Consider the following 14,360-nt stretch of genomic DNA (forward strand, 5'->3'; position numbering starts at 1 on the left):
ACGAGCAGACTCTTTGAAGAGGGTGAAGGAAAGCTGGCTCTTGAAGGGGCACCTTCCCAGCTTGCACGGGGGAGCTGCTTTGGGCTGCGGCCAGCAAGGACTCCCCGCCCCAACACCTGTAAGCTGATGCTGCAAAGAGCCGGCTCTGCGTCCCGCACGCACACCCCATATACCGAGCGGAGAACATGCCTGAGCTATTTTCCCCCCTTCTACTCTTAATAGATCGCAGCACAAAAGCCTGAGAGAGAGTGACCTGCCAGACAAAAGGCCTTTGAGTTCCTTGGAAAGTAGACTTGGAGGAGGATGGAAAGAATCCAAGTGGCCCTATTATTTCCACTTGCACTAATTAGACATTTTTCTGTCAGCCATTGAACACTGCTGAGAGGCCAAACTCACTGAATTCATTTCTAAAGTGTTTACAGAAGTTTGCATCTGTTTGTGTCTCTTCAGGAGGAAAATAAGCACTTCAATAGCATTGTGGAAAATCTAAACGAAGCATCCCATCCTGGAGGACCTGGCCTCCCCGCAGCTGCATAATTTAACTCTGTCCAGGGCCTGGGCCGCTGGCATCTCTCCCCGAAACCTAACGACCACTCGAAATGCGGAGAAGTCAAGTTAGGAGCATCTTTTATTTTTCGCTATTGTCGTTCCTCTCCCCCTGTCGAGACGGCGGCCTGCTGCAGGCCCCATACAGACCGAGGTGGGCAGCGTTCTGCGGCCCCTCTCTCGTGCTTCTACCAGCCCGCAGAAATTAATACCCACTTTCATTTGCTGCCAAGTGAGGGCCAGCGAATTCCTCAGCAGTGAAGCAGCATACATGAGCATCCTGGGAATCTCCAAGGGTCCGCGGCCGCCTGACTTCGGAATGAAAGTGGCCGGGTGTGTGGTACGGCCGCCGGCTCCCGGCCCAGGGTGCCCGGGGGAGGCACAATTCCATGAACATGAAAGACAGCCTCCTTCCCTCCCCCACTCCCCCAAAAAAGAAAGAAAAAGAAAACAACACAATAACCCTAACCCGCTGACTCCATGGACAGTGTCTTTGAAATGCATACTGGGGCACAAGATACTTGATTCGGGATTCCTTCTGTTTGGGGTTTTAGGCCCACGACTGACCTACAAGTGCAGAGAACTCCAAGGCAAGATCTTCAGCGGGCGCGTCACAGTAACAACTGCGGAAAATGAACAACGATCCGAGTCCTTGCTCTTGCCTCGCAGGCTGGGTTGAGGGGAAGGTTACCCAAGCTGCTACCTAGTGCATTTTTCTTGTTGAGTGACCATGTTTAGTTCAAACATGTAAATAAAACACCGGGATGTGGATGAGAGTGTGCTGGCTCTCACACGTGTGTGCACCCACACAGCCACACACCCTGCACTTGTTTTTCCACATGTTTCCAGGGTGAGAAATATGGGGCTCTAATTGCCTTTTGGGGGCTTCATGGCTAAGAGGCTGAGTCAGGTGGTAAAGGAATTAAACTCCACAATGAGAATGCAATACACAAATGATTGAAAAAATGCTAAAGAGTCTTTTCTTAGGGCTTTTGCTGAACAGCAGCAAGGACAAGCATGTGCCGTTTTCATGGTTCCCTGTGCTAGTGTGAGCCCCTCCCGATGCTGAGGGCCGAGGCTGGGTCCCCACTTTGGGTTCAATGCCTCGATGTGTTCACAGCAATGACAATGGCAGCTGTTATCAAGGGGGGCTGGGTGAGGGGACTCAGATCTGAAGCCATCTGGCATTGCAATTGGCAGGAGCAGTGTAAAGAGAAATTATTGCTGCATAGCAAATTGGGAGATTGGGGAAAAGGCAGGGGACTTGGGGGAAGGAGCGGGGTCCTGAGGTGAGGAATTACCAGAATAAACAAATGAAAAGTGATTGATGCCTGCATAGTTATGCATCAACAATAAAAGCAGAGTAAGAGCTGAACTGACCAAACTGGATCACTCAAGGCCAACACTAAGCGTGGCTTGCGCTATGTTTATGCACCACTGAAACGTCAGGGAGAGGAGAGGAAACAAACAAACAAATAAACACACAGTACTTTCTTAAGGTCCCCAAGACCTGTCAACATTTCATTGGTCTTTCCTTCATTTTACCAGCAGAGCGTGCAAATGCAATCACTTAGGGGAAATTGTGATCACTGTTCTCACTCTCTCCATCCCTAAAGGCTGCTCTGTGGAGCACCTCTCTCTGCTTCCCCCCTTCCGAGTTCTGGGGGCTGGGAAGTTAAGATCAAACCTACTGCAAAGGGAACTGGATGTCTGGAAAGAAGAAAAGAAAAACAAAGGAAGGGAGAGCATGGGGGAGGGAGGGAAGGGGGGGCAGAGGAAAAGGTATGGAACAGGCCACCACGTAACCAGGATCCTGGTGAATCACATGGCCCCTGGAGTCAGGGCCTGCACCTGAATCCTCTCCTGAACTCCAGGTTGCGATGGTCACTTCAGTCATTCTTGGACTGACGCAAACTGGATTGCGATAACTTTAGTCATTCTTGGCGATTTCAACATCCACACTGATGACTCGCTCTGCACTCTGGTCTCTCTTGCAAGCCTCTTTTTCTCCAATGATCTTGCTCTGCAGCCCACCTGAGGCACCCATGCACCTCACCTCCTTGGACAACCCTAACTCCCTGGTGGCGCAAGGGTTAAGACGCAGCCTGTGAAGCTCTCCGCAGCCTCTGCAGCATGAGTTCGATTCCTGGCCTGTGCTACCCACATGGCACAGCAGACCTCTCCTGTCTCGCCCGCTGCTCCCCTCAGCAGTGAATTTCAGTCAATCTGCCTGTTCTGTTCCCCACTCTGTCTCTGCTGAATCCTCTCACTGTCCCCCCACACCTCTGGCCTGTACCTCAGCTCTTGTATGCATAATAAATAAATCTTAAAAAAAAATAAACATGGGCCTCCCCTGGTGGTGCAGCGGTTGAGCACTGGGATGTGAAGCTGCCTGCAGCCTTTGCAGCACCGGTTCAATCCCCAGCCACCAGCGAGGGTCCCACATGGTGCGCAGACCTCTCTTGCCGTGCCCGCTGCTCCCCTCAGCAGTGTACTTCAGTCCTTCTGCCTGCTCTGCTCCCCGCTCTGGCTTTGGTGAATTCTCTCACCCTCCCGCGCTTCTGACTGTACCCAGTGCTTGTATAAATAAATAAATCTTTTCAAAAAATAAAATAAAATAAAACGCAACTCTTTATTTTTTCTTCTACATTTGCTTCCCCTGTGATCTCCTTCTTGGTAATGACAAGTCATCCTTCATTTGCTTTGGATGAAAACTGAGGATTTTGACTCCAAATTTGTGTCCTTCTCTCATACTCTGCATCAATCCATCAATACAGCCTGTCAACTCTATCTTTAAAATACAGGTATGCATTAGAGCCTCCCTAGTGGCCAAGGGGTTAGTCTCAGCGCTACCACCACATGGGTCAAAGCAGCCTGAGTTCCATCCCAGGCCAGGGAGCTGATCCACATGGTGCAGCGGACCTGTCCTGTCTCGCCCACTGCTCCCCTTAGCAGTGTATTTCAGTAGATACACTACTCCCCACTCTGCTCCCCACTCTGTCTCTGGTGAGTCCTCTCACTCCCTGCACTTCTGGCCTACACCCCAGTTCTTCATGCAAAAATAAATTAAAATCTTACAATAAAGGAGTAATTCTTGGGAAAAAAAACCAACATAGGTATGCATGAGAATCAATGGTGATATTTACTAACATAGGTCTTGGATCTCAGTAGAGATGCACTAAATCAGATTCTTTGCTAGCAGGACTACCCAGAGGAATAGATATTTTCAAGAAGTCATTCTTTTTCCCATTCTCAGCTGGCCCTCCCTGATCACCCCTCACTCCCTGTACACACAGACATGCCCCCACCCCAGATACTCTTGATTCCATCAGGCCATCAGCAGGGTCTGGAATCTCTGGCTTCACTCATTAAAGCCCTAACAGTGTGAGTGCATTTTAAGCCCATTAGGTAAAGCTGTGGCCTGAGACAGAGCAAAGGGACGTTGTCACACTCTGGTGCTCAAAGTAAGAAAATGGGAGAGTCACTGAGAGGAAGGTGACGCCTGACCCCTAAGGCCTTTTAACGTTCCACCTGACAATGACTCCAGAAGGTCCAGCGATTTCAATTTCACAGACGGTGTCAGCGGGAATAACTCACACCCAGCACAATGGGAAGTTGTCAACAAGCATGAAAGCAACATACTTTGCTTCCAGCCTTTACATGGTGAAGAAATATATAAAGGTCCAGAACTGAGTTGGTAATACTTTCACAATGAGCCAGATTATACCTCTTAATGGGAAAGAGGCCAATTTATTGAAATTATTCTCATCCAGAGACTTAAGGGGGAAAAGCTGGAAAGTGGAAAGAGGTGGGGCTTTGATGCTTTTCAGGGTCATGCTTCTTTATGCAAAGTAATATTACTACATATATTACTGAGACAAATGAAAATTGATATGAAAAGTTCCAGGCAATTAGTAGTTGCTCAATTAAGTATACTCATTATTTTGGAAGCGAATTGAGGGGAGATCTGGAATGTGACTGGGATTTCAAAGGAGAAGAAAATTCAAAAGAGTTCCACTGAAGCTTGCCAGTGGTAAAGAAATTAAGTTTTACTAACATTTTGAAAAGTGGGTGGCTAGCAAGTCACTATGGAAATCTGTGTGGAGGTTCCTCAGAGCACTAAAAATGGATCTACCATATGATCCAGCGATTCCACTTCTAGGAGTCTACCCAAAGAACACAAAAACACTAATGTGAAAGGATACCCACACTCCTATATTTATTCCAGCTCTATTTATAATAGCCAAGATATGGAAACAACCAAGAAGTCCCAAAACAGATGATTGATCAAGAAGATGTGGTATACATACACAATGGAACACTACTCAGCAATCAAAAAAGAAAAATGCATGCCATTTGCAGCAACATGGATGAAGTTAGAAGGAATGAAGCTCAGGAAAATAAGTCAGAGAGAGGAAGATAAACATCAGATGGTTTCCACTTTTGTGCAGAATAGAGAGAAACAAAACAAAAGTTCAAGAAAAAGACAAAACTTGCAAGCCGACCATAGATCTGAGGTCTACAGAAGGGATGGGGTCAAAACTGGGGCGGGAAGAACACAACAGACTATGGTGATGGTTCATGGGTGCTGTGGTGGTGGGAGAGCTATGGGGACTACACCTGAGGGGAGAAGCCAATTACTGTACAAAAATGAACAACAATATAAGAAAATAATACAAAAAATAACATAAAACTGAGGTGCTAAAAGCATGCATCAGAATTACATGCGCTTTAACACCTATTTCCTAGCCCTCCCCCCCAAAATAGTTGGTGGACAGCAGCCCCTTACTTTGCCTCTAGGTGAGATGGGTACTGGGTGCAGGTGGCACCTGAGGAGGCATTCTGGAGGGGTGGATGATGATCTCACTCACTGGACTGCCTCCAGCTGACTGTACCGCAGTCCATATATATGAGTTAAATGCACACACACGTCTACTATCACAAACCATAGATTCTGAAATAAATGACGAGGGATAAAAACTAAAAAAATTTCAAGGCAAAGTTTTTTTTTAATAACTGTCAAATGTAAAGAGTTTAGACATTTCCCTTTGATAAACAGACCAAGGTTCCAAAAGCATCAGCCTTTTCTCTTAGGACAATAGCTGAGAATGGGATCCGATCCAATAGAAATTTTGAAAATATTTTTCAGATAATAAGGGCTGGAAGCATTTTCATCATTGTGACTTTCATACCAATAATAACATATCATATGTAAAAAGGAAAGCTCACAAAATAAGGAACTTTTAAGCTGTTTAAAAATCTTCTCAAGGAAAGGTTTGAATGGGTTTGGACGTCCTTTGTTAAAAAATAATATCTTTTGATGAATGTGCTGAAACACACAATTGACGCTAAGGAGAATGGGAATTTACTCGCTGAATTTCCACAAGCGATTTTTCATAACTGGTGGATGGATGGAAATATGAGTAGCATGAATTAATAATCACAGCTGACTTCCCTTATTTGCATCTACATATCATGGAGGCATAATTTTTTCAACCATTACAGTCATTTAAACTAAGTACTGAAATAAACTACCCCAGACACATCTTCAAAGCACAGTGCTAGCGCTAAGCCAAGATTTTGAAAATGAATTAAACATATTCACTCTTTTGCCTGAATAAAAAGGTTCCCATGTTAACAATGCTATTTAAAAAACTATTTTAAATTATTCATTTAATCTTTGTCTTCTTCTTAAATTGCGGTGCTTTAAGACATACATGACATTATAATGCTCAGTGCACGCATATTGTTTGTTAAATAAATGTGCACCAGGGTGCCTGCTGGAAAGTTTTTGCTTTGAGGATGAACAATAAAAAAATTAAGGATAACTGATTCAGAATGAATAGATTATAGGACAATGCAAATCTCTCTGTATAAACTCATCCTTAAAAAAAGAAAGAACGCATTTCAAGGATCCATGAATTTGTTGAGCTTAAAGGGTTTTAGTGTCTGCCTTTGAGGGTGAGAAAGACGGGCAGGTGACTCCTCACCGGGCAGTGCTGATGGCCAGCTCCAGGAGTTGGGGGCACAGCCCAACTCAGCCACCTTCACAGCAAGGCTCTCTGGTCCAACCACCTCCCCACACAAATGGGTATCATATTTTCAGGCCTCCTTGGTGGCTCAAGGGGTTAAGACGCAACCTGTGAAGCTCACAGCAGCCACTGCAGCACCAGTTTGATCCCCAGCCAGAGAGCTACCCACATGGTGCAACAGACCTCTCCTGACTCGCCCGCCGCTCCCCTCAACAGTGTATTTCTGTCAGTCTGCCTGTTCTGTTCCCTGCTCTCTCTCTGGTGGATCCTCTCACCCTCTCACGCATCTGGACTGTGCCCCAGCTCTTATATAGATAAAATAAATCTTTAAAAAAAAAAAGATACTATGTTTGGAAGAACATGTCCTATCAAATTAAATGAGAGTGCCACTATTTGACACTTGTGGACACCAAAGACACCACTTTTCACCTGGCTCAACTAAAATAAACAGCATCAGAGAGATAGAAATATATATCTAGAGATAATATTCTTGCTTAGGGTCCTCACTTACTTAACTAGATGACTTGAGAGGTAATGCTATTTGTGCTTGCTTACACGAGTGAATAAACCTATCTCTAGGATTGATCATTTCTGTGCCCAACACTTGAACCTGCTCATTTTCTACATGGGGAGCTGGGTTGCACCGCCCACTTGTCTTACTTGGATCAAGTCCCCCAAAACTTGGCTCAGGCTTCGGGCCTCATTATGGGGAGATACGAAATTCGTGCCATTGGGTGGGCCCGCATCAAAGGGATAGCTTGCATGCTTGATTCTGTGGCAACCGGAGTTTCGTTGGTAGAATTTTAAGGACAAGTCACCATTTTAATTTATCTTCCATTGAAACTTGAAAGTACCGTATTAAAAAGACAGTTTTTGGCAGAGTTTTCGAGCAGGGTTTAAATCCTTGGTGATTTTAATCATACTCTACCTTACGGTCTGAACAAACACAGGCCTGGGGACTAATATTTGTCCTCCGAGGGCCCCATTCTCTCAGCGTTCACTTCTCACGTATTAAATGAAATTTATTTTTGATGATGCTAAACCTTTTGTTTCCCTTTTGTCCCCCTAAAAGAACTATAGTGTTCAGTAGAGGAAAATAAAGTTTTACACGTTGATAACTGGAAAATGTAAAATGTCTATTCTAATAAATTCTGTCCTGAGTGCAAAAGCCAAATCACATTCACAGGAGGGGCAGAGGACAGGTTATGGGACTGCGGCGGGCAGGGGGAAGGGAAGGGAGACCAACCTGAGTGGGGGTGTGGGCACTGCATGGAAATTAATCAGGCAGAGAAGAGGGGGCGGAGTGTCTCAGGAAGGGATAAGAGCTGTGTGCAGGGGAAGCACCGCAAGAGCGTGGGCTGGAAGGAAGCCATGTGGTCAGAGAGAGGAGACAAGGGGAGCAGAGGGAAGGATCTCCCCTCACAGGGTTGGAAGCCTGCCCTGGAGTTTTGTCTTCCCAGCATCGTGCAGTGTGAGGGCTGGATGTGCAGTTTGCAAAAAACACTGTGTGCATAAAGGGCATAGAGGAGTCGAGCAGGGTGAATGTGAGAGACGCCCCAGAAAGCAATAGCAGGAGCCCAGGGAGGTGTCAGTGAGCTAGGGGAACGGCAGTGATGTTGGCAGAGATGAACTTGGGAGACAATGAGACACTGGAACTGGCTGGACTTGGTGATGGGGTGCATGCAGCAGGCAAGGGAGAGGAAAGTGGTATGAATGACTCTAAAGTTTCTAGCTTGTGCTGGGGGGCCGGGGAGTGGGGAGAAGCCTCATGGTACCACCCAATAGAAGCTAGAAGAGGACCACAGCTGGGGGTGAGCAGAGGACCACCGTGAGGTTGAGGCCCTTGGCAGATCATATGCATGGGGATATCAAGGCTCAGATGTCAGCTGCTGGTCCCCGGTTCCTATCTAAAGTGATGGCCTCACCGTCCTCCAGGTCACTGAGGCTGGAAAGTGGCCATCAGCACCCACCCCGTACATCCAGCTGTTCTCAACCATTTATTCCGTCTCTGACTTCAAGAAGCTCCATCCTTGCTAACTCTTCATTCCCCCAATCTGGCACCCTCCCCAGGGGACCTCATCAAAACATGTATTGCTTATTGCAATGTCAGGAACACCAGCCATTTGACTGGAACAGTCCTTTCTAAGCCAGCCCTGCCATTTTCAGATCACGGAGAGGCCCTGAGGGCCCTAAATGACTCGGGCAAGATTAGGTGCCACTTGGGACCCTCTGGGCAGTGGCTTCCACCAACAAGGACAGAAATGCCCTACGTTCTAAAAGCCACATGACCTCACGTTGTACCCCTGATGGGAACCAGCAGATCTGGACCTTCGGCATATGTTCTTGGAGCATCATTTTCTAATTGAGGAGAGGGAATCATCACACCTCCCTTTAAGGGTGGTTGTGAGAACAGGAAGAACATGAACCTGCTCCATATGAGGTGGCCTTCCTGGGGGCTGTCCTATTCTCCATCCTGGAGGTTTTCCAGAACGTGATCTTCTGTTTCTTCTGCATCTCTCTCAAGGCTCTATGTCAACTGTCTCGCAGGTGGGAACACTCTATAAGATTTTGCTGAATGAGGGCCTCTTTGGTGGGACAGAAGTTAAAGACACAGCACTATCAAGCTATCGCCGGCCACCGGAGCTCGAGTTCAATCCCCTGCCAGCCAGGGAGCTTACCCACATGGCACAGCAGACCTCTCCTGTCTCACCCGCTGCTCCCCTCAGCAGTGTATTTCAGTAGGTCCACCTGTTCTTCTCCCCACTCTGTCTCAGGTGAATTCTCTCACCCCCTGCACCTCTGACCTACAACCCAGCTCATGTATGCATAAATAAATAAATTTTAAAAAATTGCTGAATGAACACAAGAATACAGTTTACCTTTACTTTGCCTCTCACATTCTGATGAAAAAGTTCTCAGCTACTAAGGTCCTACCACACACAGTTACAGGTAAAAACCTCATTCGAGAAAATCAGTTGCTAAAAGAATCCTAACTCAAACAGCATCTCTACTGCTTTTGAATTCTTCTTTCATAGGAAAACTCAGACCTGAGATAAGTGGATTTTCAGTTAGTTTTAAAAATATCTATTAACCCATAGCTTATTCGGGGGTGACTTTGATGGTCCCCCTGGATTGAGCTTCACCCTCTTACTTAGTCCTCGCACTACTTATTTTTCTTTGACTTGACATTTTATTTCCTAGCAAATTCATATTTTACTTATCTTTTACTAAAGACCCTTTTAATGCTCTCTCCTACATCAACCACAATAGACATTTTAAATGCATTATTGTAATGACCATTCTTACATTTATTCATGTTCACGTTTGAATTTTTGATCCTCAAGTGGTTTAAGTAGTTGAAAAGTAAAAATATCAGCAAGTTAAAGGTACCACGATGGTCTGACAGGACATATTAGTGAAAAAAATTTCCTGGAAGTTAGAGTTATCAAACTATACTCATCCACAAAGGTTTTCACCTATCATAACATAGGAAAATAACTAAACACTGGGCCTCTGTGATTGCACAGCAGGTTGAACGCCAGACTGTGAAGCAGTCCACAGACTCTGCAGCACAGGTTCGCTTCCCGACCAGCCAGGGAGATACCCACATGGCGCGGCAGACCTCTCCTGTCTCACCCACTGCTCCTCTCAGCAGTGTATTTCGTCAGTCCACTTGTTTTGCGCCCCGCTCTGTCTCTGGTGAATCCTCTCACCGTCCCACGCCTCTGGCCTGTACCCCAGCTCTTTCATAAATAAATAAAAAAAAATCTTAAAAGAAACGAAAATAACTAAACACTGATTTCTTGTGATCTTTGTTCAAATCGCCAGAAGGTGATGGAGGTCTTTCCAAAAATATTTATGATCAAGGTCTATTCATTTAACAATTTTCATGGTGGTAAAGTTGAAAAGAAAATGGAAAATATACCTTTATTCTGAGGCTGCTTCATCACCATAGACTGTGCTTTCGTCAAAATATTAAAAAGGTCCCTGGGCCTCCTTGTAAGAGAACTCAGCGGGTCCAGGTTCACACAGGGAAGAGGAGGGTCCAGTCACCCCCCCCCAATACCAGGACCTCCAAATCTACAGGGAACAGATGCGTAAAACCTCAGCTCATCAACAGCTCATCCTGCAGCCCCGACTGCCACAGACGTGCAAATACAACCGTGATCTTTATTTCTACTTTAAAAACTTAATTTTCCTGTTTTTAAAATTGCACAGCACTCGTTCTGTTCCGTGGCAAGTGAAAAAATGACCACAGGGGCCTCCACACAAGGCTGCCTGCCCCCTCCATCCCCGCGCATCTCAGCAGCAAGATTTCCACAGGGGAACTCCCTGCGCCCGCAGAAACTCCAGCTAAGCAGGCGCTGACACTAAACGCCTTCAATACTTTTTGAAAAATCCATCAAAGCTTTTGCTGAATGATATTTATAAGTGCCTTACTGTTCTCTTTCAAAACCTGAAATGCCCTTCGCCGACACTTGAAAAAAATTGCTTGTGCGTTTCATCTTTCCCTCCGAGAGTGTAAACATTGTTTTGAGTGAAAAGCACTGAAGGAGTGCTGACTTTCCCTTGAAATTTTATTTTTAAATCAGAGAGGGAGAAAATCCTTTTTCTAACTAATACTAATAATACAGGTCAAAGTGTCAGGCGATAGACAATTAAATGCAAAACAAAAAAGGTTCCCCGCTCTTTTTCACAGCACAATGGCCCTGGAATATAAATTACCAATGAAGATGAAATAATACTTCAAAGCCCGTAGGGCAGGGCAGGGCAGTGTTTACAAAGTATTTTCTGTGGCATGATGAGACATTGAGGATGATGGTAACCCATGGACTGGAGGGTGTGACTGAATAGTCTCAAACTAGCATGAGGTAGGATTTGAGGTCCCTGCCGCCTGTGACCCCACGATCGGCTTTGTTTCACAAGGGCAGCTGCAGTTATCAACAGATGTTTCAGCAATAAATAATTGGTATCATCTCGGAAAAGGCCCATCTACCTGGGGAGAGGGCATAATACCCAAAGCACTGCCCAGCTATTACAGGCACATTAATCTCCCATCTCTCCAGGTTCTTGGGGTGCATCCTGCAGGTGTTTTTTCTGGGAGAGAGCGGACGAACTCTCTCAAGTCGGCAAGCTTTGTGTGGCGTGTAAAGGAGGTTGGCCCCGGCCATAAATTTCTGTCTGTGGCCACACACCAAAGGAGAAAAGATTGGGGGTGGGGTAGGAGGACAGGACAGGAGCAGGAGGGAGGAGCCGGGAAGGCCGTGGTGAACAGAAAGCCGAGCACAAAACACACACAAGTTCTCTTGATTCAGTTCAGCCCGAGAGAGTCCCATTATTAACCATCCCTGATGCCACCAACTCAGGAGCTCCGGGAAAACAGTTGTGGCTCACTTACTTTTTTCCTATAGAGTCTATGCTTAACCTAGATCTGGTGGAATTAACTTAAGGACGCCGTGTTCCCACTCTAAATATAATGCAAATTCTCAAGACAAAGGGGAAAGTTTGCATGGGAAGGATTTGTTTCCAGATTAAAAAAAAAAAAATTATGAAAAAACCGCAAGGAGAGAGCCCATCACCGAAAAGACGAACTCAGCAGCCTTTAGCTGCTATGATGTCAGAACAGATTTTTGAGATTGGTCAGTGCTAAAAGCCGGGGCACCCCTCGTCAGTAAAGCCCAATATTGAGACACAGCAGAAGGGGGCAAAACAAACCACGGCGTTTACTCGGGATACTTTTAACACGCTGAGATGTGCAAAGCAGCCGGGGCTCAGAAGAGCCTGTCTCTCGGGGCTATAGTTCTCGTATTTACAAAACAGAGTGGTTTAGTGATTGTGCACTTGGGGTGCGACACAATAGGAAAGCATCCTAAGAGCCTTAAGGAGGTGTGGTTGCTTAATTTATGGCTTGCTGGGTAAGCTAAAGAGAATGATGCTCAGAGTTCAAAAAGCTCCCAGGTTAAACACATTAGGGGCTCCAGCAAGCCTAATGGGCTGATTCCCGAGCCGCTGAGCACCGCTGTGATCTGGGCACAAATTCCTTGCCTCTCTCTGCCTCCGGAGGCGTGACCTCTGTGCCATAAATAGAGGGGAGCACGAGGAAAAATGAAGGCACCCTTAAAAATATCTAACCTATGAGCAGCTTGTCTCCCAGCTGACGCTGACCCCCAAAGGTACTCAGAAGTTTTTGCAGACGCCACTTCAGATTTTCAGCCAGGAGAGTGACGCGGACGCAGCTTTGAAAGCAGTGAGCTGGAAATGGCGGGATGGAAGGAGAGAAGCAAAGCCCTGGGGACGGGATGGCTGCCACTCCATCTCTGGGAATTCAGAGGGACCTTCAAAGGCCAAAGGTCCAGGGGACGAGTCCGGTTCTTGCCTTCTGTGGAAGCTCTGGCAAGTTCTCCCAGGCCAGCGGGCAGGTCACACCAGGCTCTCCAAGCAAGTGAAACCACCACAGGCTCTTGGGGACTTGGCTCCTGACAAAGGTCCAGTTCCCAGAATTGAGGGGAAGAGGTTTCTCTCTGCTTGGTCTCCTACAACCTTCACGCTGGGGTCTCTTTGCCCCTGGCCTTGCTCCTTCTCTGCCGCCCCGCCCAGCTGTCTGCCCCTCTCCGCCTCGCTTCCTGCTCTCCTCTTTAGCACATGGCTGCCCAAACTCCGCGTGCTCCAGGGTCGTCCGGAGGGCCGCGTGGCCCTCCCATCCTGACAGCTGCCCCCACCCCCCAGGCTGGGGCCGGCAAGACAAAGATGGGCCCCAGGGGTCTGAATTTCCAACAAGTGTCCAGTGACACTAGTGCTACAGAGCCTCCCTGCCCGACCCAGGAGTAGCCATGGCTGTTCCCATGGACAGTGGTTGCAAAAAGTAAATAAAACTAAACACTCAGTTCAATTCTTCCATCTTCCTCGCCACTCGTCAAGTGCTCAAGACCCTACGTGGCCGGGGGTCAGTGCCGGGCAGCAGAGACACAGAGCCCCTCCCTCAGTGCAGGTCTGCTGGGCACCAGCCGACAGCCCGCATCTAGGTCCTCCACCTGGGCTGCCAGGTCCTCGCCTGAGCCTCCCCCGGGGGAACTGCAGCGGGACAGAGGATGGAACTCAGTCACGACGCGCCACTCCCTGGCCTGTTCCCCGAGCCAGTTCAAGGGCTTGTGCCTTCATTTCTTAACTTGTAACTGGCGGGTGACAAAGGCAACAGAGCCTGTGGGCTGGTCTCAGGACTTGACTGTGCCCCTGCAGCACAGCGAGGCTCTGTAGGGACACACACCGCGGCCCTGTTGGGCCCACGACCCCCACTCGTTCCAAACACGCTCTCCTAACCCCGCTCGCTCACCTCTGAATTCTTTCCAAGTACTCGCTGAGCTTGGCCTGCAGCCCCGGTTGCTTAACTCTGGTCTGCTTGTCTGGGAGGTGGGAATGGGGCGGGCCTGCTATTAAGTCTACGAAGTCCCCAAGGAAGCTGTTGTGTGGGTAGAGAAGAGGGTCTTTCCCTTCTTCGTTTTGATCAGGAAAGACAATGCTAGACATTGATTTGGAGAGGCTCAAAACAAATCTTATGTAAAGCGATAAAATACCCGCCCCACTGTCATCACTTGTAATGCTGGATCTCCAGACAAATATGTATTTTTATGTGAGAAAAAAATACAAGTTCACGGACTCCCCTGGTAGTCACGTACGAGAATGCAGGTGGAAAACAGTGCTACCAAATGAGCTCAGCCCCGAGGTCTTGTGCTGTTTCTTGAGACTCTTCTGCCTGGGATGGAGGGACCCACTCGAACAATTTCC

The 14,360-nt window shown here is 47.2% G+C and overlaps 1 protein-coding gene across 1 annotated transcript in view; it reads right to left on the minus strand.

Moving 5' to 3' along the window:
• ALPK1 (alpha kinase 1) overlaps positions 1–14,360 on the minus strand; it is a 98,548-nt gene that overhangs the window by 32,811 nt on the left and 51,377 nt on the right. The gene's annotated exons all lie outside the window — the stretch shown is intronic.

This window comes from Talpa occidentalis, unplaced genomic scaffold (assembly GCF_014898055.3).
Source record: "Talpa occidentalis isolate TD23 unplaced genomic scaffold, MPIMG_talOcc4v2.1 talOcc4.13, whole genome shotgun sequence".
NCBI lineage: Eukaryota > Metazoa > Chordata > Mammalia > Eulipotyphla > Talpidae > Talpa > Talpa occidentalis.